This window comes from Equus quagga, chromosome 13, assembly GCF_021613505.1.
Source record: "Equus quagga isolate Etosha38 chromosome 13, UCLA_HA_Equagga_1.0, whole genome shotgun sequence".
NCBI lineage: Eukaryota > Metazoa > Chordata > Mammalia > Perissodactyla > Equidae > Equus > Equus quagga.
In genome coordinates, this window is record NC_060279.1 from 12,242,202 (window position 1) to 12,269,925 (window position 27,724).

General features: G+C 42.4%; 1 protein-coding gene across 1 annotated transcript in view; it reads right to left on the minus strand.

The window, feature by feature from the left end:
- Positions 1 to 27,724, minus strand: part of ASTN1 (astrotactin 1) — a 289,754-nt gene that overhangs the window by 190,820 nt on the left and 71,210 nt on the right. The gene's annotated exons all lie outside the window — the stretch shown is intronic.

Sequence of the window (27,724 nt, forward strand, 5' to 3'; positions counted from 1 at the left end):
TTCAATTGGCCCCCAAACCATTTTTTTCTTAACAACTATTACCACCCTCAGGAAACCAATATTTTGCTGAACACTTTGGCAAGGCATTGCTTTATAAAATTTCATTTTTTTCCCAAAGGCATGGCTTCTTCTCTCAAAATTTATCACCTTTGGCCAAAAAAATAATAAGTCCATATACATAAAAAAGATTTAATAAGACACATTTAGAATAGTATTCTCATCAAGTACCACAATCATAAAGAGGAAAGCAATTTTAAATATTTATGGAGTTTATAAATATCTTTCACTATTTGTGGGAGGGCACAAATGATGTTCTGCTTTATTTATTTACTTGTATATTTATTCATTAATTTACTTAACAGACACTGGGCATGTATTATGCACCGGGCACTGTTCTAGCCACTAAGGTACGAATCTAAATGAGGCTCTCAACAAGTTCTCCCAAGCAACCCACTGTAAATGAACGTGGTAAGTGCCACACAACGTGCATAACAAAGTTTTATGGGCATATAGAAGAAGGAAAGAGGAATCTCGGGTAGATGATGGAAGAGGGGAGGATGGTAGCCTTTTCAGAAGAAGATAATAATGGCGTTGAACCTTGAACTGTGAGTGAATTTCCTTTCAATAGGGAGAGGACCAGGGAGAGGACATTCAGACACTAATACGAGAGTAATGATGAGGACGAGGAAGAAGAATATTGGCTAGTCCTCTCAGGGTAGGTCAGTGAGAAGGATCTGCGTGAGCCGCAGGTCATGAGCCTGCCCTAAAAGACATTGCTATGATTCCCTCTCTCCTCCTTCCATCCTACAGCCCAGGGAGCAGGGTAAACTTGGGAGTGTGAGGGAGGACAAAAGGCAGCAAAGACAAGGTGATCAGAGTCCCCTTCAACCTTAGCCCCTCTCCATAATCACCCAGAGGACTCAGTCATCCCTCTGGGCTGGTAAGCTGTCCATGTTCGGGGAAGTAACCACCACAGCATCCAGGAAGCTGCAGTGGGCGGAGGGCGTGAGAAGGGAAGATTCCCTGCATCCTGCTGCTGGTTTCCGCAGGTGCAGCCCCATCTGTTAAGTGAGGTGATGTCACAGGCTTCCTGGAGTTCACCTGTCTCTTAAAGAGCCTTTCCAGATTTCCCCAAGAACAGGAAACCTTGGGCGCAACTTGGAGAGTGCCTGCTTCGACCAGCGGCAGCAGTGTGACACTTCACCACAAGCAGCCCATTCAAAGCCCACTGATAGCCACATGCCACTTCAGCAAGCCCTCCAATCACAGACCCCACTCAACAGCCACGTGACACCTCACCGTAAGCCCTCCAATCACAGACCCCGCTCGACGGTACTTACCCTTTCTAACTTCTCATCAAGCCTTCACATCAAAGCTCAGGGAAGAGTCGTCCTGGGAGACACACCCTTCTCTCCCAAGTCCCCTTCCAGCCACTGCAGCAGAAAGCAAACTCCCTCTCCTTCTCACCACCGCCATGAAAATCACAAGCAGCAACAGCTCCTAAAAGCACCTAATGGCGTAATGAAATCACCCAGGGCAACACACGTCCAGCCTCCTGCCAGCACCTGCTCTCGCCCAGCCTGGCCTTTATTCCACACATGTCTGGTCCCACTTCAGCCCTTTGTGTAACTATTCTGGAGGAATATAGCACCTCATACCTCTAAAGCATGGAACAAACCAGATTTTCATTTCCTAGGAGATCGTCATCAAGTAGGTCAGGCTCATTACCTCTATTTTAACTGTGGAAGCAAAGAGAAGTAAATACAGGGACCAAGGTCACCCTCACCTAACACAGAACAGGGACTAAGATGGATGAACTTCTATCAGATCCCCTCCACTCCAACACGCACAGCAGATGACATGACCTTCGAACACGCACAGCGTGAGGAAGCAATGGCGTAGGACGTCCATGTGGTCTTGTAGGAGTTTTGGTGCTGCACTATTTTAATTTTTTGAACAAGGTCTTAGTACTCCATGACTTCCTTTAAAATTAAGACATAATTCAAATACCATGAAATTTATCCTTTCAAAGTATACAATTCAGCGGTTTTTAAAATATTCACAAAGTTATGCAACCATCACCGCTCTAATTCCAGAACATTTTCGTCAGCCCAAAAAGAAACCCTGTACCCATTGGCAGCCCAAGACTTTTTTTTGAAAGGAACGTGTTCTGCTCCAGGGTTCTAGGAGTGGTGGTACCAAGGAAGAATGGGTGCAGAGGGAGTACTGACTAAATGCTCCCATGGAGAGGTGGGCTCAGAGCATAGACTCTCTGGCCTGGGCTTCCCGGCCAGCCCTCTGAACCTCTCTCTGGGTTACTCATGCCCACCTCTATTGACAGTGATATCCTGATTCTGCCCAGATAGGCCTCATCATAGAGGGCAAAGGGAGAATGAAGGAGGGCACCATGCCTGCCAGTGAAGGTGCCTGTCATTTTTTAGATTCAAAATAATTATGAAATGATAGCTTCTTCCTAGGCTTTTTTCCCCCTGCTGGCAGAATCTGACATGGGCAAGCTGAAATACTAAACCAGGGAACTTATTTACTTCTGCTATATCTGGCCTGGGTCAGCTAATGAAAAAACCACACAGGACATAGTAAATGTCTTGTGAATTTCATCGTGATGCGCATGAGATCAGAGCTTGGAACATCAGTGCAATCATGGCAGTCTGGATGTCAGCAGAATATCTCAAGAAGAGGAAGTACTCAGAAATTTCTTCACCAATGCAAGTCTCTCCTGAGACTCCCAAGGAACAAATATGGGAGGTGATAGAATGGTTAGTAGTCCAAGGCCTTCTGAGGGCTATGGCTGAGGCTCAGACAGAGCCTTTCCCACCGTGTACTGAATAAAACAAGTGCCAGCAGGAGCCTGTGCAGTCATCGCAAGATTCCACAGGTGGCATGAGCACCACAGCCACCATTGCACCGTGGGACTGAGACTGCCCTGACTTTGAGCATGTTCATTCTTCCCCTCTACAAACCTCACATCTCTCAGCCCCTCCCCAAATTCTGGGACTGCCTGGAATACACAGAAACCAGGGTGCCATTTATTCTCGCATACAACACAGATTTTTGGAGCACACTATATTCGCCACCTTCAGCATATTGTGCTACGTGATCCCTACTCTCAAGGAGCTTTTGATCTAGTGAGAAACTGAAGACATAGCCATGAATAAATACTCTAAACAGTACCAGCTGTGCTGAGTGAGAGGGAGGAACTTGGCTGGGCATAAACTCATGGGAAGGGATAAAATAGGAAGACACGCTGGGAGGCAATTCCAGATGAAGAGAACAGTGTGTGCAGAGGAACAGCAGAATGATGCACGTCTGCAGGACTGCGGGAGGTCTGGTGACGCTGCAGGGCGGAGGATGTAGGGAGGAGGAATGGAGGACTGAGGCCAAAAACCCAGACTGGTGTCAGTAGTGAAAGCCACTTTAAGGAGATTAGAGCTAAGGGAAAGTCACCCATGGTTTCATTAAGCAGAAGAGTGAGGGGCAGCCCCGGTGGCCTAGTGATTAAGTTCAGCACACTCTGCTTCCACAGCCCAGGTTCAGTTCCCAGGTGTGGGCCCATACTGCTTGTCTGTCAGTGGCCGTGTCATGGTGGCAGCTTACATACAAAAAGAGGAAGATTTGCAGCGGATGTTAGCTCAGGGCAAATCTTTGTCAGGAAAAAAAAGGCAGAGGAGCAAACAAAGCCATGATTTACAAAGACTAAGAAGACTGAGAAAGAGTAGCAGATAGAGTAGACTCAATCACCGTCTCACTGTAACTCTGATCCCACATTCTGCAGTGACCAAAATACTGAAGTGGGACTCACGAGACCCACATCTGGAGTAACCTTGAATGGCATGCCTAGCTTTTGAGTTTTCTCATCTGAATAAGGAAGAGATGTATAGATGAATTTCAAGATCCTTTGGTATCTTGACATTCCATGATTATAAGTCCAAAAGTGTGTGCTTCACAAGACCGCCTAGAAAGATGATCGTTTCCATGTCCCAAGCAAAGTCACGTCTTCTTTCAAGTCTAACCTGCACTCCACCTCTCCTTTCCCTCTGAGCACAGGGTGGAAAGGTTTGGGATGATTTGATGAGAGCCGTTAAGAGCCAGGCCCATCTTCAGACTGGACGTCAGGCTGGTGAGAAAGGCTCTCATTCATGCTGACACAGATGTGTGGTTTCTAAGAAAGAAAGAGCTTCCGCAAGCAATAGAGAACCAGGAAAACGGGACCTTGGGCAGGGACAGCCACACTTGAGAATAATCTGGGATGGGGAAAGGCAGAGAGCAGGAGAGTGAGATGAAATCACTTTAACTTAGCCTTAGTCATTGTTCTAATGTTAGCTTGTGTGCTGTGAGCTTACGGGACTGTCTTTTTGTGGGGTTAGCTTAGGACACCCAAAACTTGCTACAAAACTTCCTTTTCCAGGCATTGCAACTTCCTCATGTCACTCAAGTGCCCTGGTCCTTCTTTGGGCATCCTCTCGTGCTGAGAGTCCCAGAGCTGAGCTACTAAGACAACACATCATATCAGGATCAGAATTTCCCCAAAAGACAACTTCACTGAGGATCAGATCCCTGATGCCCTCTTTCAAAGAATTTGGCAATTTAAAGTCAAATATGGATCTGAACTGGGGAAATTCTCAAAGGTCCTTTAATTCACTGAATAATTTAGAGTGTCTTACAGCAGTCCTGGCATTCTGGGCCCCTTTTTTCTCCTGGAAAGGCTGAGTTTCAAGCTGAATCCAGCTGAGCAGTAATGAGGTTGCTCAGGTGGTGAGGTCAAGCCAGGAGGAAGCATTAACTTGTCAAGTCTTAGCCTCATGTTGAGGGCACCTGATGAATGACCCTGCCGTCTTTCAAGGTTGAGGGTGACACTCCCTGATGGCCATTACTGGCTATTAGAAGACCTTGCTTAGATCAGGATTTGCAAACTTGCTATTAATCTTAGAAACCCTTCCTTTAAACCAAATCTAATACGGCTTCTGAGGAGGTTTCCCAGAGCAGAGTTAGAAAAGAGCTGAATCAATTGGAAGACAAATAAAATGCATAACTGCAAAATTCCCTGCTGTTAGGGGATTGTGGCAGGGGGTGGGGAGGTGTCTAAGGGTTAGTAGTGTTGCTTGGTCGTTTTTCAAGTCTAAGTGTGGCATTGTGAATAACCTCGTATTATTGATGAAAGAATTACAAGGAAAAGGGAACATCTCTAAAAATAGAATCTAGCCACCCTTGTACCCTATGCTATCTCAGCTGTCTTTCTGAGTTTCCCTCTGTGATGAGGATGAAGCTCAGAACTTTAGTAGATAAGCCAACTGTCCCAAACGAAGAATAACAAATGGGCGTTGTCCACCAGTGACTATCAATAAAGTTACCAAAGGTAGGCCTGTGATAGAACTACCCTCTTTTCTTCCACTCTTTTTTACTTTCCTTCCCTCCTTCCTAATTTCAGAGTTTGAAAGATATTGATGGTAGGCCTTCTTTCCCACATGGTTTCATTATGGTCTTCCCACCGAAACTATTAACAATGGCATTAACTTTCAGCCCCTTTGTAAGAAAATAACCTGATTAAGTCAGGGGTTAATAACAGTAGAGCATCACTAATTATCCTGCAAATCTTTACCCTGGTATCAAACGTGACTTAAGTCTTTAATGCCTCTGGAACGTCAGCCTCTAAAGACCCTGACTTGTTCCATAAACATAATGACAGCAGCACATTAGTGTCCTGGCCATCTGTGATGAAAGATGAGGGACAGATGAAAAGCAGACAAAGGAGAAGAATGCAGAGAGCAAGGACAAAGTCAAGGAAAGTGAAGAGAGGAGACTAGCCAGAAAAACGAGGTCCCTTGGGTTGAGTTGGCTGGGCCTCCATACCTCTCGCCACGGGGACCATCCGGCATGGAGTTCTGAAGTGGTACAGTCCCAAATCCCAGAGTGAGAGCCACATAAAACAAGACACTCTGATAGGCCTGAATTCAACCAGCACAGATGCCAGGAACACCAATGGTTTGCTTGAAGTTTGTGTCTATCTATGCTGGGCTGAGCGAACAACAAAATGGGAGCTAGCACAGCCAGGAAATTCTTTAGTGAAGATGTTCAGAGTCCAACTGGGAGTGGAACTGCCATGATGGCTCTTCCATTTAGCTCACTGTCTGCTGCTCCTATCTTCTCATTCTCAGTCCTCTGCCTCCAAACACGCTTGAGCAGCAGGCACAGAACCATGTGAGCAAAAGCTTTATAGCAAAATGGCTTAAAGTTTCAAGAATCTCTCACCCAACAGAAGCACAGGAGGTTCTTTTTTCAAGTAACTAGAACCTTCTTGACTTGCTGAGATTTGAAATAGAAATTTCCACTTATGACCAGGAGAAAGATAATTGAATTTCTATTTCCCTTGCTTGGTGATATTTGCTCTCAATGTCAAAAACAAGAGAGCCTCCAAACATTAATGATCCAATGATGAGAAATGGAATAGCAGGTTAAAGGCAGCATTGGATGCGGAGCTGGGGAACTAAGGCTCTGTAAACTCTCTGGAGCTCACTTTTCTCATGTTCAAATGATGGAACTAGAAGGTCTCTAAGGACTCCCCAGCTCTAACCATAGTATTTAATGACACAAAACCACACAAGACACTTGGCTCTAGTTAGACCCCAAATCAGATATAGGCTGGTATATTTTTGCATGCCAAGTGGAAAAAAGTCTCTGAGTTTTTCAAATCAGACTTCTCCTCCTGGAGTTTGGACTGCTTCCAGCTCAGGCCAGCCTATCAATTTATAGAGTAAGGATTGACTGTATTTAAACTCATGATAGTGACCTATGGAAACACCAATCAGTGGTCCCCAATAAGAAATCATCCACATATAGATGCTTCCAAATGGTTTCCAATGAGTTATGTACCTTTGATCAACTATGTTTGCATGGACAAGGGTAGTCTAGATAAGAAAATTTCATCTGATCTCCCTCTGCAGCCCCACCATATCGCTTTATAGACCTATACTCTAAAAATCAGAAATGTAACTTTCTTTACTGTTGCCCACCCACCCACTTCTATTTTTCCAGAAGGAGTTGAAAATGGACTAAAATGAATCAACACAGAAAGCAGGAGTGATGTGAGAGAAGAAATAAGGACCCTCAATGGTCCATGGCATGTTGTCTCCGGGAGCAGGCAAGGGCAAGAACTGTGGAAAGCAGAGGGTGGCTTTTTAAACCAGACTTGGCAGAAAGCAGCAAAGCTTTCTATGGCTATGCTAGAAGTAGGTCACTCTATGCTACTCTGTGCTGGCACGAATAGCAATCGAGCAAATACACGAACATTCTATTTACCTAGCCATGGAGATGAAAACATTCCTGTGGGGGAAAAATGCAGCCAAAAGGTTCTGACACAACCAGAGGGATGAGGAGGCATTCAAATGGCTTATGATTTCATCCAGAACGGTTTGCTTGTTCCTAACACAGTGTTTCTCTGGATCTTTTCAAACCTCTGCAAAGAGTTTATCCACATGATACTCATTAAAGTCTCATTTGAAAGGGAAAAAAATAAGCCCAAAGTTCTTTGAAAAAGGCAGGGTTATCTGAGCCACAGATGTACTGGTAAGAAAATTTTTAAATACATCTACTTCTATTCTCCACTGCCACCCGACTGACCTTTGTAAATTGAGATAACGGCACGCATTTAACAAAATCTGACATCAAGTAAGATGTGTAATAATATTTAAACTCTGTAATGTTAAAATATGTATTTACGGATCATTTCATACATTGTAATGAGAATAAGTCATTTTGAAGCCTGCAGTTTCACGACTGGAATTCTGATTTGAGCTTTGCAAGTCCTTTGGGGCCGCGTCCCTGCAGTGTGGCATTGGAAACAAGCTGGACGCATGGATTTGGGGAAGTGGGGGCACTGGTTACAGGCTGATTTCAGGGAGACTGCCTGCTACACCCAGTGAGAGCTCTGCTAGTTCTGAATCCTCTCTCTTGTACTCTAGTCTTTCTTTAACAAAGAGTTTAGTATTTGCTCTAATTCTCTGATTCTGAACTATTTCACTGAGGTCCCCCCTATGGCTCTCACCTTATAAAATGGATACTGATAATGACAAAATATCATCTGTAAATGACTTACGAAAGGAGAATAGTCCACTGCTTGTCCTAAACTGTCTTGATTCATCTCCATTTCTAATTAGTTCTCATCCACTTGTATTTCTGTTCTTATCTTGTTGATTCAACTCAACAAGTAATGATGTACCTATTATGCACTGGCTCTGCTAAGAAGCCCTTTCAACATCCACGAGCTAACTTAATCCTCAGTGACCCTTTTATGTGGGTATTCATATGCCCATTTTACAGATAAGGAGTTCCGAAAAAGTCAACCTACTTGACCAAGTTCACCAGGGAGTAAATACTAAAGTTAGAATATGCTAAGTCTCCTGGCTTCAAGCCCACTGTTCCTTTCCACTATTTCAACTCCCATTCTCTCACTTTGCAAATCTCAAACCCAGAGTAATAGTGCTTAGCAGTATGTGGCATATAATGAACAACAATCAACATCATTATTAATACTGTTTGTTGTTGTCATTATTAGTACCACTCACATAAATTCGAAAACTGAGCAATAATCCTCAACCAAGTTAAGCGAACAGTACCTTTAAATGACTCCAGCTGCTTAAGAGTCTTTGTAAGTCCAGGAACCATAAGTCCAGGAATCTCCTCAGTTCCGGCAAGGAACCTCAGCCAAGTCATACTGGTCCATTTCTCTAAGGCTCATTTGCAAACTGAATACTCTTTAGATAGCTCTGATAAAACTCCACTTATACCTTCTTTGCTTTAAGATCCAGCCACAAGGGCTTTCACAGAGGGATGCCATGCTATCCGTGCCCATTCAAAGCTGGCACGCAAGGTCAGCTTCAGTGAGCTTGCTGTCAGGCACTTAGCAAGGTGCTCATGAATTAAAATGGGCAGTTTCTCCCAGAGGGATGCAGGAATGGTGACTGTGGTCAAGGAAGAAGGAAGGAGCCAATGGAGATGGTGTGAAAACAACAGCTGAGCTTCCTTCAGCAGTAAACTGAGTCCTTTTCTGCAGACTAGTCTGTGTAAGTGCTTGTTATCATAAATGCCAACAAGTATTGTACTCAAGTGGAAGCTTCCATTCTCATCTTCACCTCGGGGAACGAGGCTTTCCACCCCATTCCTACAGACCCGTGAGCTCACCTTGCTGACCACGAGCATCGCCTTCTTATACACACACAGCTGGGGAGCCCAAAGCTCAGTGTGCCAGGCATTTCTCTAGGCTCTTCTCTCTAAATGATTCCCTCCTATAGAACGGGGGTCTAAGGATATGTATATCAAGCTGTCACGTCGTACACTTTAAATTATAAAATTATATTTGTCAATTATGCCTCAATAAAGTTAAAAAAAAAATAAAAGGGGGTCTAAGTGAACTCTAAAGCCTCTTCTCCCTCTAAATTCTCTGATTTTACTTTTTCATCTTCCTGTGATCTGCAATTGTCATACTCAGGGCTGAACCTTAGGTTCCTACAAAGTGAAGATGAGAGATGGTGATAATCTTAGTTATCTCTGTTATGTTATTGAGCTTGAGAGAGGGGAGTGAAGAGGGAATTCTAAAAAGACTCAAGCAAGTGAAAAATTCCTTATTATAATCCCTGTTATTACAGCTTGCAAGGGCCTTTCTCATAAAGCGCCCTCCCTATTCATTCATCAATCCTGTGTCGTAGGTTTTACAGAATTAGAATCAGAAGGCCAGAGGGGAAGTGACATCTCCAGGGTTAGAGCTAATGAGACAGACATAACAGGGCTCAAATCCAGCCTTCCGACTCCTAGCACAGTGCTCTTTCTACCAAACTGTGCTGTCTAACAAAGCAATGTTTATTTATACTGAGAAATCATGAACCACTGTGCTTGTATTTCAGCTTAATGAATTGGATATACAGAAGATATACATCAACAGTAAACACTGTCAGGAGTTTGAAGAGTTTGGGCTTATAGACCTGGGAATGAAATTGAGTTATTAACCAATTCACACAAGCGCACAAATCACATGGCAATCTGATATGGTTTCCCTGTGACAGACTCTCCTGGAGGATCGGATCTGCTTCTAAAGACTCTCTTGACATTGCCTTGGGCCCATTTCTGCAGTCTTGTTTGTGTAAGTGCTCATGGCAAAAGGGGTCAAAGTGACCTCTAAATGACCTGACAGATACCCCCATGGAAATGTGCATCTAGCCATCTAGTCCCTGCATGATAATGATTTAAAAGGAATACAAGGTCATCTGATTGCTAAAATGTGTTGCTGCTCAGCTGGGAATAGCATACGTTGACAGTACCAATTGCTAACATCTTTCCACTTTTCTCCTCTCTTTCTTTACTATAGCTCTCTCTCTCTCTATTCTTAATTCCAAAGCCCTCCTTCCTCTACAGGCCTTCCACACAAAACACCCATTAAGGGGCTGGCAGCCAGAAATGGGAGCCATGCATTCTTCATGAAAGGTGTATTTTGAAAACAGATGAAGTCTGTTCACCATTTTGCATTCATCAGTAGCCCACTCCTCACGCCTACTTTGTTCTTTGACCCCTTCATTGTGCTGGTCACTGCTCTCTGATGTGTGTCTGAATCTGTGTGTTTATATTATCATATACACCTCATGTTGCCAGGGATGTCTTCCTCTTTTTCTCATCTCTCTTTACAAGAGTTTAAATTCATGCCATGCACAGGCCTAGGCTAGAGTTCATAAAGTGCTTTGTGTTGTGATGGTCAGGCTGAATCTAACAAGAATGAAGAAGGACAATTGATAATTCTTACTATTTTTCAGAACTAATTTTTATTGAGCACTAACTATGTGGTAGGTAATGGGCTAACCTCATACATTTTTATCAAGCTACTTGACAGCCTATAAGGTCGGTGCTATTATTATCCTAGGACTAAGAAAGTGAGGCTCAACGAGATTAGGTAACTGGTCATATGACTTTGGCATTGTGACTCTAGAAAAGGAACACATTCTTTCTGAAGTCTCTTTCCACTTGCCGGTTAGTTAAGTGATAAGTCCAGTGAGAGATCACCAGTATGCAGGCCATATTTTTTTAGAGGCAGTGTACCCCTTGGTATCTTCTGCCATGGCCATGAGAATGGAGAGTGGTGACACATGAACTGGGACCTGATAATCTGTCTATATATTCTCTCCCTTTGACCTTGATCAAGAGTAGAAAGGCACTGTATGGGTGCATGGATGAACACTGGTCCCCAAACACATACTGTCTATTAATTCAATATAGAATAATGGCTAATGTTTATGAAGTATTTACAATATGACAGGCTCTAAGGGCTTTTGAATATATCAACTCAACTCATCTTCACAGCCACTATATGAGGTGGGTAACAATTACATGAGGGTTGAGGTACAGAAAAGTTAAGTAACACGCCTAGCATCATACATTTAGCCAGTGGAGGAGACTGGGTTCAAACAGGATGTCTCACTCCAGAGTATGGGTTCTGAACCGCTATGCTTCCCTGACTCTTCCCTGTGGGCATCCTAATATGTGGTCCCTGTCATAAGACTAATTTCTAATCAACCTACTTGTTCACTATGTATTCTGTTCCCCTTTTCTCTTGACTTTCTGCCATAGCCTTATTACTATTCTCATATCTTAACTGGCATTACATTTCTTCTGGAGTTTAATTTTTAATTTTCAGCAATGCTCCACATATATTTCCACTGCAGTGTGATCCCCCCGCCATGGATAGTTTTCCTTCTTAGCTGATCCTGTCACATCTTACCACTCTCAAAAATAAGGAAACTAACAGGTGGAGGTGGCATTGCCATTTCCATTCCTGACTTAGTAGCACTGGCTCATTAATTAGAGGCTGTAACTAAAACAATGTTGGTTGATTTTTGCAAAATGAAAAAAAGTGCTGGGTTTTCTGCTTCTAAAGTGTAAGAGCACACTCTAAAGGAATAGAGCCAAAAGTTTCATAATCAAGCCATTAGATGGTGAACACAGTGATGATAACCAGAATGAGGGGACTGTTAGATTTAAGTCAGGACACAAAGAGAGGAACTCAGGGACAGCTGATAGCTTCTTTACCTAGTCCTCATTCTGTGGCCAAAAAGGCAGAGGGCTGGGAGGCAATTCTGGGTCAGGGGCACATATTCTCTCTGACCTCAGTCTGAAAGCTGAGGTCCATCTGAGCTTCTTAGCAACTATGTCCTTTTCATTCACGAAATTTTCAGCATCTTTTTTGTTTTGTTCACTGCATCTATATTTTCTGATTGTACCACACCCTGGGAAATAGGTTCCACATGAATAATACCTTCTGGGTGAAGTGGTTCTTCCTTTCATTTGCCCTAAACTCACTTTCCTTGGATTTCAAATACAGTTTTGAATCCTAGCACTTGAGCATTTGGTGAACAAGGTCACATACATTTCACATGATAAATATGGATCACATTCCTCTCCAGTCTTTGTCTTTATCAGCAGACTCTTCAAATTTCTTTCATCCATATTTGCTGTGGTGACTACTATGTGTCAGGCTTTTTATTCTGCCTTCACAGAACCACGGCTACTTCCTACTGACCATTACAGCTGCCTTTCTGTGCACTTTCTCTGGGCTCACTAAATGCGTTCCCTAGAGTGGAGTAATGCAGCACAGCAGAAATAGGAAGGATTCTAATATTGGAAAACCGAAGTCTGAGACATGGCTTCTGCACCTAATACCTCTGAAATCCTTATGTCTCAGTTTCTCCATCTTTCAAAAAAATGGAAATAACATAAACAGGGTTGTTGAAGTGAAAATGCATATGGAAATGCTTTGAAATATGAGAAATATGAGTTGTAGTTATTGTTAATATTAATACAATCATTAGAGATTAGTGACAAGAATAACTGACTTTATTCCTGGTAAGAAATCAATATAATTCTACGTAAGTATAGAGTACTGGTGTGCTTCCACACCCTTCAGGATGACACGGGTCCCCTTTTTTAGCCAGGATAGCATATTGGGTCAATGTTTTCAGAAAATGATTTTAATGAACTCTACGATATTTTCCTGAATCATTGATGATATAACAGAGAGCCTTTTATTTTATAACTATAGCTTCAGCCTTTATCTAGGATGGCATTACCTTGAAGCTGATGACATGAAAATTGCCTCCATCTCTTCTGTCTTCTAACATAGATTCTAATGATCTTCTTGCAATCCTGTCTCCACTAACTTGACTTTTTAGTATATAAAGTTTAGCATCATCTAAATCATGTATAAAAACTGTTAATTATACTGTTTTCATAAGTGAGGCTCCATGCCCAACAAATATGGTGGTAACTTGCAATTAAAAAGAAAAAAGTTTTAAAGCTAGAACCTGCCAAAGCTTTTTGAAAATCTAAGTAGATCCTTTCGATCAGCATGTATGTTGCACCCCTGCAGAACTGTGATCATTCACATGATTTTTCTTTATAGACTCCCACTATTACCATGTCTCTCTACTAACACTGGACCCACCTCTTACACTCGCACTAGGTTCAATTTGTGTTAAAGTATTAACAGACCTCATCCATCATCATCAACTTGGGTGGTTTGCCCCCAGTAAGGGCTCAGAGTCCTTACAAATGGGGATGGTCTGCCAGATGGGGCTGAAATAGACACTTCAACTCTACCTTCCCCGACTTCATCTCTGAAATCCATCAGGATGCATGAGCGTATCTTCTGCAGCACCAGTAATTTATTCTTGTTACCTGGTTTGGGGTATTCCTAGTCCTCACTATTATTTGTTTTAGTACTTAAATTTCACGAAGTAGCATGCTTGTTGGAATTTCACAAATTCTTCACTAAAAACTGAGAAAGTTCATTCCATGAGTTACTTTTCTCATTTTTCCCCTCTGTAATCATGGGAGAATTTGGGGGATTTCTGACTGGAACTTCTTTTTGTTGTGTGGGGATTTCTTATGCCCCTGATGGTTACAAAAATCTATTTGTGGTCAATTAATTTCTATTTAACATGCATTATTTCATACATAGTCATTGAAGAACCTATTAGAGTTTTCTAAGTCTGCTTTATTTTTGTTTAATTTTGATACTTAAAATGTTCCTTTGGCACAAAACGTATACTAAGTAGCTTTTCTTTCTTTGCTAGAGGTTTCTTCAATTATGTCATAGATACTTGATATCCCCCTTTGTGTTATCTTTGGTTTCATCAAGAGCCAGACCTGGATTTGGTGGAAAAAACTTTCTGGTATAAAGACAGCTTTTCTTTTTCTGGGCAAACCTTTCGACCTTAGGTGAGGGATCCCTAAACTGCAGTAGAAACCCCTCACCACGTCCACTATCCTCACAGGAGAAAACCAGAAAGCTCCACTGACTGGCCTCTGAATGAGACAAATGGAGGGCGAAATATAGCCCATGCCGAGACAGAGGGCCAGTCATTAGGGGAGGGATGGGAGAAGGAAAGACGTTTCCCGTCTAGAGTTCTGAAGACTGTGCTATAGATGATAAAACTAAGATGAAGGGACTTTCAAAAGTAGCTGGCTCTGCCTCTTTAATTACCCTGTCTAGGAGGAGAGTCTGTCATCAGGGCTGGAGTCTGGTCTGTTCGGAAGATTGATGGGAGTAAGACACTTTTTCGTCCAATCTAGATTGCTTCAGTTTTACTGGAATTGAAGCAGGCCATAAACCTATCAGTGACTCAAGAAAATGGAAGCAATTAAGTCTGCAGGTGTGCATATTTGTCATATTAATGATGGATCTGTGTTAATATAAGTCGCAGAAGGCTTCCACATGGCACGTTTATGTCTGGGGGTTGGAAAACGACCTCGAGGGGGCACTGCCACTCCAGAATGCTGACATCAGGCAGTCCGACCACTGGGAGACGTCTCCACAGCCTCAGGAAACTGTGCCCCTCCATCCCAGCACTGGCTTAGGATGCTCTCCCCTCACGGTTCCAATTCCAATCAGATTAGTTCATAGATGCTAAATTTTACTCGGGTGAAGAAAATGGAGGTAAAGATACCATGTTAGATGTGGAAGGAGTATAATTTGCAGGCATGATTTTGGAGTCAGACAGATTGAGTCTGAATACCAACCTTTCCACTTAGTACTGGTTTATCTTGAACAAGCCCAATAAGGATTATGATATGTACTTTACAAAGCTGTTGTGTGCAGGGAACGAAATAATACGTGTAAACCTCTTAATACGCTGTCTGGTAGCTACAGTCACTTTAATGATTTCTCCTTTTCTGACCTTGAAAATATTTTAGCTCCTAGAATTAATTTTTAGTCATTCCTCAAAGGCTGCCAGACTACTTCAGGCTGAGGAACAGTACAGGATGGTTTCTGAAAAGACGAGCAGGCCAGTACCCTGAGCATGCCGATCCTAGGGCTTGCCCATGTTCCTTCCAGAAGAAGCTGCTCCTCCTCCCCAGCCCCTTCCTCAGGCTCTTCTTTGCACTTGACTCCCTCAGGGTGGGCACCTCCCTCAAGGGCAGCCTGTCTGTAGATTGGGCAGTGACCCATGATGTGGCTTGGCACAAGAAGATGAGCTAATCAGATTCTCACTCTTAGGAATTTGAAATGGGGAATATGGAAGAAATCAGGCATAAATCAGCAGAAGCAGAGCTCAGAGAGATGCATAGTAAAAGCACAGATGGGAGTCTGGGCCGTAAGAGCCACTTCAAGCTAGAGAGATGAGGAAATAGAAAAAACACGAGCCAGCAAAGCTCTGAGGTAGAGAAAAGACATCAGGCATAGAGGAAATGCTAGGCAAGATGGCAGGGGAAGAGAAGGAGCAGATGCGCGGCAGGAGATGAGATGCGGTGAGGCACATTAATGCAGGACAACACGGGGAAGACCCCGAAGCCCTCAAGGGAGCCCCAAGAGCCGTCCTGGATCCAGTTCACCTGCCTTGTGGCCCGGCAGGAGCATGGCTCCCATGCCTTCATTCCTGCAAGTTCACTGCCTCCTGCTGACATACGGGAGTCCTTACAAGGATTCCCCATCATGGAGTAACTTGAGTCAGTCCCTGTGCCTTGCAATCAAAGGAGCCTACCCACTGAGATGTGGACACCCTTCAGAGGATCTGCGATGCTCAGAGAACTCTGAACTCTGGCCCCTTATGACCTGGCCTTGATCATGGCATCCAGCACAGGCCTTCTCTGATGGTTTGTCACAGCTTACAGAGGAAGATTTTATTTTTTAATTTCCCCAGAACAACAGGTAAAAATATATCACTCCATATGAGAGAAGTCATAACATAAAACAATGTTAGTTTAGACAGTGAAAGAGTAAACAGGACCCAGGTTTCTTGAGAATTGTGTCTTTTCAAAGTCTAGGTATAGCCCTGAAGTCTCTCTGTAATTTTTCTTCCATCTGCAAAATGGGAGTTGTAATAGCATGAATACTGTCAAACCACAATACACAGCATCTGTAAGGTCGTGAAACACACAGGCAGATAATGATGCTGGAAGGTAATGCATTCTCCTTTATTATAAAAGAAGAGATTTTCCTTTGCCAACCCACATAACTTAACAGTCAGCAATAATGAGAAAGAAAACAAAAAAAATCTCTGTACATGACAGCTAAAATCAGAATTTGATAAAATGTTCTACTTCTAACGGGATACTGGCAGGTAAAAAAAAATCAATTTAAGTAGAAAAAAAATCTGGTTTGTTTATTAGTTTTGCTCCTAATGCCACCAAATGGACCTCAATCTGAAATGGCTTTTGAAATCAAATTTGCTGTTCTCCAGTTCTGCAACTTACTCTTTATGCTAATTTGTCTGCACCTGCAGGGACAAAGAAACTGGCAGCATTGAACATGAGATCCAGGAAGAAAAAGCAACACAAAGATTCAGGAAATGAAACCAGGACTAAATCATATTAGGTGTATAAAGGTTGGACTTCTTATAAAACAAGGAAAGAGTGGATTGAATGTCTGAGAGAATATTCTGAATGTAAAAATGACAGACCGTTGGTGAAGGAGCTGGTGTCTTTCCCAGGACCCAGAAGAATGACAGCATGGGCTATGGGGCAATTTGTAAGGCCAAGTATTGGGACCAAGCTAGATCTCTCCCAGGCTTCACATCCCATAATCATGGGGGTTTATATAAAAATGTCTAAAGGAATTTCACCCTTTAGGAATTTCACTTCTAGGAGTTGGGATTAATTCTCCCTTCCCATTTAAGTCTCTTTATGTATGGCTCTATTTTGAAAGAAGTATCATAATTTTAGGAAAACCCTCAGCCACCATTTCCCCATTGTGTTCCATTTTCTGGGCCCTCAAACACTTCTCTTCTTCTGCTTCCCTGCTGCTACCTCATCAGGCGCATTCTGAAGGGGGCTGGAGATGGAATCGAGTATCCCAGCCACCATAAAACCTAAGCACACAGTCTCACAAAGAAACTTAGAGATACTGTCCTCATTTTACAGATGTCCAATCCTTCAACAGAATAAACTCCACATCCCCCATTTAAAATGTAACAAAAGCTCAGAGAGTTAAGCATTTTGCCCAAGGTCACACGGAGCATTAGTTCTTAAGAAATCCAAGGAAAGAATCTCAGGCTAAGGTTCTTTCTGTTATATTGCCTCTCAAAATCCAGAAAAAATTGAAAATATAATTTTTATATTCCAAGATGCTTCGACTTTGAATATTTTCTTTATTGCTCCATCCAGTATATTTAATTTTAGACTCTCTGCACCGTATAAAGTGCTGTCAAAATTCAAGTTCTGTCAACAGCCGGTAACTGTTGTGGTCCAACGAATGCTGTGAATGTTATGTGTTTAATGCTCAAGCAAAAATGTCAATTTTCACCTTGGCGTTATTAGACCTAGGGAAAAAAAATCAATTTGGCCCATAAGATGTTCAACAGCCACTCTCCTACGTCCTTCCTTTTCCCCTCCTAAGCATATCTCTGTTCCTCCATTTTTTATCCCATCACCAGGTGTAAAAGAATATAGGCATCGCACATCTCAACAAAGACTTTACAGAAAATTAGATAAAAAGGGAATCAATTTTTTTATCCAATGCTTGATTATCATTAGACCAGCAGTCTTATTTCCTTTAGACCAAAAATAGTTTCTTGTAGAAATAAAGTCACTTTTATGGTTAGTAATTGCATCCAATGCATTTCTGTAGCAAATGACACAAACTCATTTATGAAGTAACTCCTTTTCGTTAATTGAGGAAGAAAGTCTGTGTATCCCCCATATTTGTGAATATAAAGAGATGGAAAAGAAGAGGTTAACTGACTTTCTCTAAATCACACCACGAAACAAATTAGAGTTAGAGTTCACAGCTCCTGCCTCTTCTGTCCAATTTGTTATTGGAGTCACAGAGGAATGTCTTTCAGTGAAACTTCTTGAGATTTTATGCCCCTAATTCTGTTCTGTTTCCCTAGGGAGGAAGTGTAGTGAAGAGGAAAGAGAATGGACTTTAGAATCAGACAGACGTGGTTAGACTCCCAACTCTGACATTTGCTGGTCACACGAGCCCAGGCAACTTACATAACCTCGGAGCCTCTGTGTCTTCATTTGTAAAATGTAGATAATAACACATACTTCAAAGGGTATGTAAGGATTAAATGAGACTGGGTATGAAGTGTACAGCAGGTACTCAATACACGTATGCAAACTTGAGTCTGTATTTTTTTTCCTGGACAATTAAAATGTAACTGGGCCACAAGAGAGAGATGACATATTAGAAATTGGAGACCCATCCTCACATATTTCCCAATTGCTTGTGAATTCTAACATTTCAACTTGAATTTAGATAAATTTTGTAGAGAAAATGCACTGATGGTACTAGTGAGAATGCTAGTGCCTTCTCACTGGGCAGCATGGAGTAGGGAAAATGTGAACTGGAAAAAGGAAAACCAAGGATCTCTTGACTCGGCCACTAGTGGGCTGTGTGAACTTTCATTCATTCATTCATGCATTCATTTATTTCTTTAAAAAGTATTTTACTGCATCCTAACTTCATGCCAAATACTAAAGGTTACAAATATGAATGAGCCTGCCCATAAGGAGTTTACATTCTAGAATGGGCAGGGAAAAAACAAACAAACAACAACTAGGAATGCAATGAAGGGGCTGTGAGAGATGTGTACACAGGACAGAGTGAGCGTGTAAGGAAAGATTAGCCAATTCTTCCAAAGGAGAGACCATCAGGAAGGTTTCAAAAGAGAGATGATATTTGCACTAAGTATAAGGTAAGAGTGGTTATCCAAGCACAGTGTGTGTGACAAGGGGAAGACACACTCGTCTTACTCTTGGCTATGATGTGAAGCCATGTAATAACAGTAAGGCACCTCCTAGGCCATCAAGATGGCGCGTGGCAGGCTGTACAAAGCTGAAGAGCTCACTGGAGGCCAGATTACAGAAGACTCTGTGTGCCATGCTTAAGAGTTTGAACTTTATTCTCCAGCAAAAGGGAGTAAAAGACAAGACCTGATTTGTGCTTTTAGAAAGGTACCTGTGGAATGTAAGACCAGAAGGGCTGAGATCAAAGACAAAGGGGAGATCAACTACTAAGTGTCAAGTTAAGAGGGGTAAAGGGTTTGCCCTATGGAAAGGAGATGACAGGAAGGGCAGAGGAGAAATAGAAAGGGAAGAATTAACAGAGTGAGCCATTCCTTGGACGTGGGGATGAGGGGAAGGGAAGATGTGTGGATAACCTTGGAAGGCTGACGTGAGGTTTACGCCATTCACCCATAGAGGAAACACAGGATGGGAGCAGCTGTGAGTGAGGAAGCGGAAGTTCGATAGGCTGAGTTTGAATTACATGTTGTACCTCCAGGTAGAAACATCCCATAGATCTGTAAATGGACATGTCAGAAGCACATGGAACACAGCAAAACTCTCACCTATCGTCACGTACAAGTTATGGCAAATTGAAGTCATGGGAATGGATGAATTCACCTCCGAGTGAGCATTGTGTAAGGTTAGGGGCCAGGGATGATACCAGGGACAACACTATCCTTTAAGGCATAGGCTTCTCTGGGCCTCAGTTTCCTGTTCTATCAAGTGAGAAGAATGGGCTTTGTGCTTTCTTAGGTGACTTTCTCTTCTACAATGTCTCATTTCGTGCTTTTATACTCGGCTCAGACTTTCACTTACAAACGGCTCTCTTTTCTTTCTTCCACCTTTGTTATTTTTGGAAAAGGTTGTTTGAAGCTTAAGCTCCTGTGAAGTGGCCCCTTGATCTTCCTGTCATGAGGACATGCATGCAAAGAGTACAGCAGGGAGACTCCACAGAAGAAGAAAAGGCAAGCGAGAATCAGGGCAGGTCTCAGCTCCAGGACGTGGCCCTTCTCACGCCTTCAAAGAAGCCACAAGAGCATGGAGTTCCCTCCCACTCCTCAGTTGTTCAGGGTAGGTGTTTTTGATACAAGCCAGAAGAGTAACACTGGCACTTTGCATTAAATCTCCTGGCTTCCCCTCCATACTCTCCCTTCTTACACTGCCACTATAGTTTCTGCCTAAGGTACTGGTACCTCATTACTTGCTAGTTGATTTAAAAATTATTAGTACCATAAAGTTTTCATTGGCCATATCCTCGTTTATAATTTTGCCCACTCTTCCTCTTATCAATGCACAGTATTTTCTATTTTTCTACATCCCGTCTGCATAAGGCACATGTAGATGTTCTCTGCAGAAAATACACCCAAATTCCTATTAAACCCAAGATAAAGAGGAGAAAATTCAATTTATTTTTTGTATACTGCCCGTTTCTCATTAGCCTTGACTTCTTAAGCCCTTGGGTTATGGGCCAGTGCTTATTTTCATGGCTGAATTACTAGATTTTATTACATTTGTACTGAGAGGCAAGATAGTCTCATTTATATCTGGAGAAATAGGTTTAGTGACCTGGTGACAACAACTGGCCATGGATCAGTATATTTTCCTTATTATGTGAGCCCAGGGCCATATGTTTTTGGTTGTCCAGGCAGAGTGTAAAATGTGCTGCTCATCACATACAAACTCAACAATCGTGCTCCATCGCCCTCTTTCTGGCACCACCCAGCATCAGGAGATGACAGCCCTCAGGATTTTCTATAATTCTTGTAGGAAGTCTGAGGGTCCAAAAGCATCATTCTTCTCTCTATGCTAAATCAGGTCAGGTGCCATTGAGAAAAAAAATGCTTCATCTCATCTTTAAAAATAAAAACATCATTTTTAGGTATTGGAAATTAAGAATTCCAAGTGTAAAGTCAGAGGTGAATGAAAATATAGCAACTAGGGTTTTCCCCAGTATAAACTGCGACTAGGCATTAGGTTACTAAGCCCTGGGATAAAATACTTTCCTCTTGCAAAGGCCCATTACATATCAGGAAAGCAATAGAAGAGTTCTTTTCTCCCTTGTTTTTTATGGAACTCTTTCCCAAATTCTCATTTGTCACGATGGTCTCCTAAGTGGACAACTCTCAGCAATAACCACCTGGGGTCAGGATATCAAGATTACAAATTAAACAGAGAACTATAATGGCATCTTAACACCACCTGGAGCAAACCTCTGCAGGAAGCTCTTCTGCACCTCTGGGCTCCAGACCAACGAGGGCCTGTGGTCTTTAGGGGGAGATGCTCCACATCCTCTGGCAAATCCTATTCCACAGCACGCTTATCCTGCCTTACTAAGATTTTTTCCTTAGCGCAAATGCTCCCTTGCTGTCATTTAAATCTGTTCTTTTTAGCTTTGTCTTCTGTGGAGATGGAAAGTAACCACTTGGGAGCCCCTCGTAATATCTGCAAATGCACGACCACTGCGCTCTGCAGCCCCAAATGTCTTTGACTGCAAAGCCCAGCGCTGCTCCACTTCACAGGAGGAAGCTAAGTTCGCATAGTCATACTTCTGAAACTCCAGCAGGGGTGAACCGTGGGAGGGGGTCACAATTTCCACTTAGGAAGAAAGAAAGGCAAATGACTGCACTGACCAAGGATAAGACAACCATCTAGTTATGCTTCACCACAATCCAAGACCCTACATGTCTCCACTAAAGATAGAGGCTGTCAATGTGAGCTCCCAGGGTTTATGCGACTTCTCAACCAAAGAGCATGTCCCTCTCAAAATAAAAATCTCCAGGGTGGTACATTCTGAGTCCAATTCCTGTTTTCATAACTCAAACCTATTATTCTAATCCCAACCTATCTATAGGAAAGGTGAACTCCGATAACTGCCTTGCTTTTCACTTTAAGGTTTTTCACCTCTTCACTTTTCCTTTCAAATTCTTTCCATTTCAGAGGGAAAGCTATTCTGTTTCTTCCCAAAGTTCAACCCCTCTACCTAGGCCCTTCATCTTCTTCCTCACTTGCTATCTCTCAGGATTTTGCTCTATTACCCTATCTCTTTTACCTTCAATCTGTCTTTCCAGTATTTCTTCCTCCTTGGTCTAAAATAATACTAAAAGTCATTCTCACCTCCATCTGCTCCAAAAGAAACTTTGCACCTTGATTTTGACTTTTCTTACTGCCTTTTTTCCTTTTCATTAATTGCTAACCCTTCAAAAGTTGAGCCTACAAATTCATTTTCTTCACTCATTTTCCCATTTACTTTTTAAGCTGCTAACTTCTGGATTCTTCCCCAAATGATATGGGGTGTGAGCAGAAGAGTTCTAACTGGGCCAAGATCCTCTTGGAAACATGGCTGGGATACAGCAGTCAATGTCGAATAGATGAAGGCATCAACACAGGAAAGGGATGGAGTAGCAGAGGCTATGTATAAGGAATGACCCTTCTGGAATGACTGGTACTAATCCACGCCAGGCACTGTTAGGTGTCACAAATACTTGTCTCATCTGATCACAGGTGACTTTCGTTCTTAATTCAGTTCTCCTCCTAACCATCTAAATGATACTGAACAAGCCAATTACCTTTTGCTGGACCCTAGTTTCTTATCTATAAAACAAAGCGATTGGACTAAAAGATTTCTCATGTTCCTTGACACCTAAAAGATATGAAAGAAAAGCATTTGGTTGTACATGTTGGAGTAGAACTTAGAGATGAAATAGTCCTGGGTTTCTAAGGCATCTTTTTTTAAACCTGACAGCAAGACTTGTATTAGATTTTTCTTCCCGTTTATCAAACTTATTAAGTGGATAACAATTTTTTTTTCTCTTTTTATTCAAAGACATATATGACTGAGGCCATAGGACCTAGTGACAAGATCACAATGTTTAAGGCCAGGCTGTATGAATTTGAATCTGAGTTAGCCACTTAGCCACACGACCCTGGCCAGGCTACTTAACTGATCTGAGCCTCAGATTCCTCATCTACAAAACGCAGCTAAAGCAGTAAAATATACCTGAAAAATCCCTGCCTCCCAGGATTGTTGTGAGAGGTGATTGAGATAAAGAACCTGGTTCACACAATGGTTGGCATAGAGGAGGCATGGAATAAACAGGAGTTTGCCCGGTTTGCTCTTTCTTCAACAGCAAGGACAGAGTTTCTATCAGGTTCATCACAAATACTGCAAATACCTCATAGACACACTTTATTCTCTCAGTGGCTCCTAGGTGGGCTGGTGTCTTTCATGGGAAATGACTGACCTACTGGAAACCCCTCATTATTTGATGAAATAACCGAGTTTGACCACCTGCCCAAGATCATGGTGTTAGTGGTAACATCACAATCAGCAACCAGGGGGTTTGCTATTCATGCGGTTCTTAGTCAAGCCCTTCCCAAAGCTCCTTGGGGCGAGCTACACAGCTTCTTTTGTGTTCCTCAGAAATGGAATATTTTTTCAAACTCTATCATTATGATCTGACACAAAGACTCCCCCCCGCCTCCGCTTCTCCTAGTGTTCTTCTTTCCTCTTTCTCGTCTCTCTAGTGGTATCTTCTCCATAGTATCATGGATCCATTCAACCAACTCTTTTTCTCCACCTTTAGCTTTTTTCTCATATAAACTATTTTTAGACATAAATACAACTTTTCAAGAAGGGGAAAAAATAGCCATAACTCTAAAACTAAACAGTCAAATAAATCAAACAACAACAGCATCCACAATTAACTTTAAATATATACCTGTGGTGGATAAAGAATTATTCCCCAAAAAAGCTCCTCTTAGAATTTAACTTGCAGACACTGGAATCCATCTAGATGCTCAGAACTAGGAGAAGGGATGCATAAATGATGGTATGGACATATGATGAAATACCATGTAATACTAAACGCCATTAACCATCACATGTTTCAAAGAACATTTAATGACATGGCGAATCACAATATAAGGTCAAATAACTTTTTAAACTTTTTTTTTTACTTGTGTAAAATGCGAGCTCAGTTTTCTAAAAAGAAATTTTATATTAATAAGAAATTGGCAAAATATGCAACTAATGTTTATAGTTCATCTCTGGAGAGTGGGGTCATAAGTGATTCTAAATTTCTTCTTTATATTTTTTGTGTGTTTTTCCTAATGCTTCTATGATCAATAAATAGTTTTTAATGAAAAGAAAATAATAGTTTTTATTTCGACACCATAAATTGTTAGGTATCTTCCATGGTAACTAATATTCATACTCTGGGTATTGTGTTTGTGAAACTGCCAAAGCTATTTGCATGGGCATAGACTATTACAGCTAGAGAGAACAGGAAAATGGCATCTATTCTCAAACCATATATTTTTTAACAGCAAACTCTTTCTTCAAAAGAAATCTTAAAGAGACGCTTATTATGTCAACAAAGATAAAAGAAGAGTGGTCCTTATTCCAGCAGGGATAATGGGCCCAGAGTCCCATCATCCCCATCTTCCCGCCCTCCTGGTGGCAGCTGAAGCACGTTAGTGAAATCCCTAGGACTCTGGGAAGCATAATTTGTAACGATCCTGATTTGGTACAACCTCTCCACGTCACAGATGAAGAATCAGGCACCAAGAGTGGCAATGACTTGCATAAAGTCATCAGATTTCCTGACCAGAGCGAAACAGAAAACCCCAATTTTCAGACTCCTAAGCTGGTTGCATTATAAACTTGCCTAAAAGTGGAAAGCATCAGTCAGTGATGTTCTTGGGATCCAAGACTATAACAGGACCTGTGATGCTGACCATGAAGAGTTAGCCATCCTCAGCAGTGCGTTCAGCAAGCCATATGTGCAATTCTGCCCATTCAGCAAGAACCCGAACATTATTTATTATTTGGAGGTGACCATGGCCTCTTTTACAACCTTCATACTCTGTGAATCTCCTCTAATCCCCACCTCCACCCTCAGGCTGACTAGGTTTACAGGAAATAGTAGTAAATCCTTTCCCCTCGTTGCAATGAATCAATGTCCCTGTAGTCTGCTAGTCCTCAACTGTGTTTCACACAGAGCCACCTTTTGGATGGAAGCATAAAATCCCACATCTTGCTGAAGCCATTCAGAGAGCCCAAGGTGCTCATGGGAGCTGGGGAGCATTAATCCCTGCTTGCGAGGCCGGTTCCTACTCTGGTAATTACATTTTGCCTCAAAAAAAAGTGTCCCTGCTGCTGCTGTTAGATGCGGTCTTCATTTTCACCTCACCGAGAGCAGTCTGGAGTAAGGTCTCTCTGAGGGTGGCTCGCTGACCCTGGAGGCGGCTTCGTTCAAGGCATGGCTGCATTTCAGCACCAGCTGAACTGGGCTCTCCATCCTGGGGTTTGCTGAGCTGTTTGCAAAGAGCTTTGGATTGAAGAAGTCGTATACCTGGAAGATATTATTATCACCTCATCTTTTTCTATCTTCAACTCCGGTAATAGCAGTGAGGAACCAACCTCGTGTGCCTCAGAGTTTCAGTTTAGCACAAGCCTAAAGGCTTGGATTTTGAAAATATGTCTGAACCCCTCAGATGTGACAGAATTGGACTAGAGATCTACTTAAGCACCTAAGGAGAATGGAAGCTTCCGACTGCTACACGTGGAGATGCCTGCCTGCCGCTTCTGCCTCCTCCGAGAAGCCAAGACAAACTTGGATTATGTGGATGGTTCCATCACCAGAGTTGAATAATACTCACTCCTAAGTGTCCTGATATTCCCCCCACTTCACAAGGGGGGAGATGGAGGCAGTTCCCTTGAGCTTAGGAACCAGGCCAATAAGCCAAAGACACAGAGAGGGTGGAACAGCGATGGCATTCCCCACATGCCTGATGGAACATTTTGCTGAATGTAGCACGTGTCACCATCAGTAAAAATCAAGCAGGCAGGACATTCACAGGGAAAAATACATGTTTTTTGGAGTTATCAACAAACCAAGAGATGCTACTTTCCTGAAAAACCCTACACTCTATTGATACTATACTATTTTAAAAGTTATTTCAAACATTTCTATTTTAAAATGTAACATGCTCATTCTAAGAAGTCAAACACTCCAGAAGTTTTTGAAGCAAGACTTCACCCCCTCTCCTGGAAGTGAGTGCTATTAAAGTTGGAAATATATCTTTGCATAACCTTCTCCAAGCTCATGCAAATACATACAAACGCATGTGGAGTTTTTCTTCCCTTTCTCCTTTCCTCTTTTTTTCCTTCCTCAACAAAACAGGGTAATAAAAACATGAAAATGCTTCCAATAAGGTTTAGAAAACAGTACTACTCATTTGATATGAAGTATTTCACCTGGCCCAGAGTCAGAACTAGCCACATTCCTGCATGTGTTTCTTCTGCCTCTCCCCCGCCACACTCCCCTCCCCTTTATGGGAAGGACAATGGGCAGATACATCCGCAGTGAGCAAGGTCGAGAGGATAGTGATTTTTCTTGGTTTACTAACTAGCCACAGTCAAAAGCAGAGGAGGTTACCCAGGAGCCCACACCCTAATCTCATCAATGTGGAGGCATGGAACTCCCTGATCTCTGAGATTTGTCTGATGCCAAGAATCTTCCTGCTCAGTGGGAAGCTCACACCACAGAGTGGTCCTTGAAGGCCCCAGGAGAGTTTCTAGATTGTTTCTGAATGAGACCGGATTTGACCCTTCCAATAACAAAAGCTCCTATGGGGGACGTTAAAGCCATTTGTTACCATTTGGTTAATGTATTAATCTTGGATCCATAGCTATGACGGGAAGGAGAGGGAGAAAGAGAGAGAGAGAAGCACCATAGGGACACGATACCCTGAAAAATGTTTGAGACAAATAAGATCAACAAGTACAAGTACTCCTCAATTCTCAGAGTCCAGTTGACAAACACTTAGAAATCTTATCTGATGCCCCCAGGATACACCTACCTACACACTTGTACCACGCTCTCTCACACACACTCACTACTCACACATAGACACGTACATGAAGGGTTGTTGTACCTTTGTTCTCACTCACTCTGGCCTCCTCCCTGCCCTGCAGCCCAAGGGCCTGCTCTCCACCCGCATATCACACTCTCCCCAGCACCGTCAGCACTGGGCCCTCTCGGGTGCTTCCACAACCCTACAAACCCCATCAAAATGGACCCTTAGAAAAGGGCTTGAAATCAGACACTAAAATAGAAATTAGAAGTCACTGAAAATGGTCACCGTTCCTAGAGTGTTATCAGTCAGTGGTTGAGTGAAGCTTTTACTTTGTTTAACAAAAATAGAACATCCTCTTCACTTCTGACACCAAAAACGTCAGTTGCCCATATATTTGTTTAGCCCTGCTCACACGAGCATAAATGTACACACTTGTAAAACACACACATACACACCCCCCTCAATCATCATCACCATCACCGATGCAATTTAATACAATATAACACAACACAAAGGCCCCAACAAGTAAGAAAATTATGACTTACATGCAGTTAAACTGATAACCTCTGCAATCCATTTTTAC